Raw genomic sequence first — 6352 nt, forward strand, 5'->3', positions numbered from 1 at the left:
ATCACTGCTTATCATCAGTATTGATATGTGAAAGATTATAGCAGTCTGAGAAAAAATTTTAAATAATCATCTCAATTTTTATTACATTATTTTGACCTAAATTATCTGAAAAATTATTTTGATGGCGAAAATAAAATCAATTGAGGCTGAGATTGAGTACATTTCCACATAGCTTATTTCAGAAATTGAAGCAAATTTTTCTAGAGATGTTATTTTACCTTTAATGATATAGATGTTTAAATTAATTTTTCACAACAACTTGCTAAGATTTTTATAGCCTATGTGAGAGCAATAGAGAATGGAACTGACAAGAAATGGTATCAGTGAACTCATTATAATGTAAAAGAATTTCACCGCAGGAAGAAAATTTGGGGCACAGTTGAGGTGAATAGTTTTCTCATCAGTTTGATATGTTCTAATGTGTTAACAAAGATGCAAAAATAACCCAAATGGATAAAGACAATAATATAATAATTTAGGCTTGATTACTATATTATTGAAGAACTGTGAGATACTTTGTCTGATAAGATATATGTTCAAGTTCAAAGCCTACACATATTTACTGGATTATTCTCTCAGGCAGAAATTTTTAAGAATGACTCTTTTGTGGTCACACAGAAAGAGCATAAAATTTAGTCTACCATGATATGATTTTGAGTTCTAACTTTGCCATTTATTCATGAATTACTCTACTTCTCTGAGACTTACTTTCCTCCTCTATAAAATGTGGATAAAGATGTCAATTGCAAAGGCTGTGATTAGAGTGAAATGAAAGAATTTTATTTTACAATATAATAAATATGATTATATATTATATAATATGTAAATACAATGTAGTTTATAATGTATAATTATTTCTTATATATAATATGTGAATATAATTTTCTCACACATATGAGTAGTCAACAAATGATAATATTTTCCATCAGAGAGATACTTTAAAAATATTTTTCTTTTTAAAAAAATACACAAATTGCCATGTATTTTTGAGTCAATTAAATGTTGCACAGATATTCTGTGTAATAAACAACTGTCATGATTAGAGGAGGTTCCAGTAACCTATGTAAGATCAAATAGAGAGGAGGATAATACACCTGTGAAATAATCAGTATATTAGTTATCTATTGCTGTATAACAAATTATCCCCAATTTATTAACTTAAAACAATAAACATTTATTATCTCACAATTTTAGTGGGTTAGAGATAACCTGGTGGCTCTGGCTCAGGGTCTCTCCTGCTGTGGCAATCAAGATATATTGGCAAGGGCTGCAGTCATTTCAAAGCTTGAACTAGGGTTGGAAGACACTTTCAAGATGGTTCATTTACATGGTTGTTGGCAGGAGGCCTCAGTTCCTTCTTGGACCTCTTCAAAGGGCTGCTTGAGTGTCTTCATTATATGGCAGCTGGGTTGCCCCAGAGGAAGTAATCCGAGAGAGCCAGGTAAAAGTTGCAAATGCTTCATTACCTGATCTTGAAAGTTATACACAGACACTTCTATATATTATACTTGTTGGAAATCAATCACTAAGTCCAAACCACACTCAAAGGAGGAATACCAAAACATTGTGGACATATTTTAAAACTACAACAGTCTGTGGAAAGTATAATTTGATGTTTTCTTTTTCTGTTTCTTCGATATGCAATTAATAAATAAAGTGAGATTTATGGTTCAAAAGGCAATGAGTGTTTAGTGGAGCTCACTTCTTAGGTAGGAGTTACTTCTTTAGTAGGAGTTACTTCTTAGGTAATGGGAAAGTAAGACGAGAATGAGGACTAGAGTCTTGATTTGTTAAAACAACCAAGTCTTCAGTCCCTAAGATTAGAAAATCGGTAAGTTACTTATTTACTCACAAATATTACTACATCGATCTTAATAAAATAAGGTGTTTCTTTATTGTTGACCTAAAAATAAAACCAAAAAGAGTTAAGTGAGGACCAGTGTAACCCTAGAAAAGAAAGGCTCAAACTATCACATCCAGGAAAAAGACTTGAGATTATCTGTCACACATAGGGTGGTTTTTGCAACATTATGTTTGAGAGATCTGTAAGGTAGAGAAAGAAATATCTCAAAGAAATATAAATCAAATATTCATTAGCTGTACTAATTGAAGGTATTTAGATTATCCCCATTTATTTTTCCCATTTGGCCCTGGACATCATGATTTAGAGAAATCAGTTTTTTTTTTCTTGTTTGAAATGTGTTCTGGAATTATTATTGGGAGATTGCTTTCCATGGTTATGTGTGAATTAAGGGGGCTAGGGAGGAGGTGGATGGATGCGATGTAACACAAAGGAAAGCCAGCTTGTGTTTTCTATTCACTTTGGATTTTCACTTGTCATTCTGTTTTCCATCAGCTGGTGTTGGTGAGGAAGCATAGTGATATGTGTATGGTTTAAGTTTCAAAATCTTTTGATGTCAAGAAACAACATTCCACAGCCATATTGAATAAATGCTAGGGGAAAATCTGGAAAGGGGAAATCAGGCATTCTAAAGAGAAAGGTTCAAAAAAAAAACCAAAAAACAAAAGGAAAAAAAAAAAAGAGAGAAAAGGTTCAATTGCATGCCTGCACAAAAGGAAGTAATTTAAAACTCCTCTCCCCAAGATCTGACTTGAGTGTAAAACATAAGAGAGAATAAAAATAGTAAAAAGATTGTCATCATGGATCAATTTGTTTTTGAAATTAAAAAATGTATATTAGGAAGTTATAATAAAATGATGGGAAAGAAGCAGGGGACTAAGGTTGCTAAAAAAGAAAATGTAGACTCCATTCTATAATGGTAGGGCTGACCTTGGCCTATTGACTTTTCCTATAACTGTCTTCATCTGCAGGCAGGGGAACCCTGCTCGAGACTTTGGTAGTAGGTCTGTTAGCCACAAATTTAGTGCATAAAGACATCAAGTGGGAGGTAAGGTCTATTTTTGTGATAGTAAAGCATTTGCGTTGGCGTGCTCTAATTGTGTTTGCAGTAAAACTGAAGACTATTACGAGAGTGGAAAATTAGCTGAACAATCATAAATAATTGGTCAAATGAGTGGCAGTGCTGCCCAGTCAACAACAACATTTCTGTGGTTAGTGGTGTTCAGGGAGTGCCCACTAGATGCCTGGCATAAATGAAGCGAAGGTCATGGTTCTGAGGGAATTACTAGGCCTAATTTCCTCAGGGCTCCTCTGTGCTTTTGCTCTGGGAGACATGATTCCTTTGTGCCACTGCCACTGCAAAAATAATCTTCCCTGCTCCTGGTTCGCCCCCTGCTTCCTTCTTCTCTCTTCATCTGAGAAGCTTAATCCTCCCTCTGCTAGCTAACCTTCAGTGTGTGGGGCTAATTCTGCCCTTGGCTGGTGGGAATGGGAGGTAATCAAGGTCACTGCTGGGGTGTCTCAGTCTTCACACTTTGACCTGGAGTCTCTGTTAGGGCATGTGAATCACTGCACAATACTGCTTTGAGGTGCTGGGAGACTTTCAATGCAAACCAGAGCCTCAAACCTAACAGTCATCTTCTGTGTCTTTTACGTTCTGCATCTAATCCATCAGAGGGTCCAGTTCCCCCTGCCTTCCAAACAGATACTAAATCTGGCTAATTCTCCCCGTCTCCAGGCTTACTATCCTACCTTTTGCCTGAATTACTGAAATAACTTCTACTTTTACTTTTACTCTCTTATACAGTGTTCACCACACCGTGGCTAGAATGAGCAAATTATATATATGTATGTATATATACATTGGGGTGTGTGTGTGTGTGTGTGTGTGTGTGTGTGTGTGTGTGTGTGTGTATAAAGGAGTTCTATGGAAAGTAACCTCACAGGGTGGTCTAGTCTTAACTTCCTAACTGGACAGGTCATGGTGGGGAGTCACATCCCAGGCATATAACTTTTTAATAAAAGGTTTACCTTTGCCTTAAGCAAGCCTAGTCCATTGTTTCTGTGCATCTAGGTTAACACACCTTTGAAATAAGGCATAACCACCTTCAAGAAAGCGCACATTCTTACTATCATGTAATCCAATCCCCACCCTGCTTTTTCCTACCTCCATGTAATTTTTCTTATTTCCCTCTTTAATATAAAATGTATAAAAGAAGCTGCAAAGCTATTATTCTTCAGAGCATTTGAGATCTTGCTCCTTGGCATATGTCATTGGTTTGGCTCAAATAAACTTATAAAAATTCTATACAGGTTTGAAAGGTCTTAAGTCAAGATACACACACACACACACACACACACACATCTATACATATATAGATATAGATATAGATTTATATATAATGTTTCTGATTCTCTCTTACATAACCTTTATACTCCAGTGACATGTGTTTATTGCTAGAATGTGAATGAGCCAAGCTTATTCCACCTCAGATCTTTTCTAGGGAAATTTCATCTGCCTAGAATGCTCTTTTCTCAGCTCTTGCATGGCTGGATCATCTGACCACTGAGGTCTTTGTTCACATGCTACCTCCTCAGAAAGGAAAGATTTTCTTTTTTTGCCACACTGTTAAATAACATTTACATGCTGTTGTTTTCTAGTTTTCTAGACTCTTACTCTGCTTTAATTTCTTCATAGTATTCATTGCTACTGTTGATGTAAGAATGTTCAAACTCGTAGAAAATTTTTATGAGCTTATTTGAGTCAAACAGATGACATGCCAGGAAGCAAGATCTCAAAGTCTCCAGCAAATAAGAGTTTTGCAGTTCTTTTTATATATTTAGAATTAAGGAGGGAATGTAAGAAAGATTACAAGAAGGTGGGAGAAAGCAAGGGAGGAAATCTTTATGATTGGATTACAGAATAGTTAACAAGATTATATTCTCTCTTGAGGGTGGTTATGCTTCCAAGGGGTCTAAAAGAGGATTTCTCAGCATTTCAAAGGTGTGTTAACATAAATGCACAAGAACAATGGACAGGGCTGGCTTAAGCAGAAGATAAACCTTTTACGGAAGAAGTTATAGTCCTAGGGTGTGACTACCCATGGCGACCTGCCCAGTTAGGAATTTATGATCAGATCACCCTGTGAGGTTACTTTCGGTCACTCATTTGTTACAGAGGCCTTTTTTTTGTTTGTTTGTTTCCATTGCTCAATGACCCTATGAGGTTACTTTCCATAGAACTCCTTTTTTGTTCATATCCCAGACATTTTAGAACAAAGATAAGCTATTCTGGCTGCGCGCTTTCTGAATTCCTCTTCTACAGAAACCATGAGAGATTAATTGTTGTTTTATCTCACTAAGTTTTTTTAGTTTATTACACAAAAATAGGTAGCCAGAATAGTAAATGAACAATAATTACCCAACCTCTTTCTGCCTTACCTTTAGCTGAGAAGTGGATAAGACAGCAGAAGTTGGAGCAACCATTGTGGGCTCAGAGATGGAGGCTACCACTTGATTGTGGCAAAGTAACAAGATAAAAGGAGCCTGGGTCACTGATACTGGTGAGCTGCCATGTCAGTTCTGAATGAGGAGAAACAAAATTCTGTTTTACTTTAGCCTTTGTTATATTTGCAATTTTGATATTTACTGCAACAACTAAAGCCTACATCCTGTCTCATGCAAGAACCATCAACAACATTTTGTTTAGTTCTTCCTGTGTAGTAGGCATTGAGCTTTACATATGTTATCTCATTTAATTCTCATTACAAATGTACGGAGATAGGCTCTCATTATTGCCATTTCGATGAAGGCTAAACTGAGCTCAGAGAAGGTAAATAATTTAGCCATGGTTTCACAGCTAGGAAGTAACAGTATTTGGATTTGAAGGCAAAGGGGCTTCAGAGCCTGAGCAATTTTAGTTCACTCTTCTGCCTCACATGAATTCAGCTCAATTTTTCTTTCAAGGAAATGGGAAGTAAATTGGTAAAGGAGAAGAGGCAGAGAAATGAACTGGCAGCTATAGCTGCTTTGTCAGTGGAAAGGGAAGCTCACAGGTGCTAAGATGCACAATTTTTTCTTAGCCATGGTTGTATATAGAAACAACCATGTCTTCTTCAAACCAAAACAAGAGAATATGTGTGTGTGTGTGTGTGTGTATTTTATTGGCCTCAATAGAAATATCTCTGCCATTCTTTACCACATGCTTTGCTGTTTTGCATGTTATATACGTATATATTTTTTCACACATGTGTACATACATGAATATTCCTGTATACGTTCTCTCATGATGTTGCCCATTGCATCTGGGGATGCTGCAACTCAGTAGCTATCTATAATTCAAATCCTAAAAACAATTCAACAAAAATCCTTTTATAATGCTTGTTTTAGGTGATGAGGCACAAATGAAATAATATGAACTCTTCGAAAAAGAAAATTCAAATAATCCTATTTATGTCTGGGAGATATTACAAATAATACTATCTATGTTGT

Source organism: Pteropus alecto, unplaced genomic scaffold, assembly GCF_000325575.1.
Source record: "Pteropus alecto unplaced genomic scaffold, ASM32557v1 scaffold75, whole genome shotgun sequence".
NCBI lineage: Eukaryota > Metazoa > Chordata > Mammalia > Chiroptera > Pteropodidae > Pteropus > Pteropus alecto.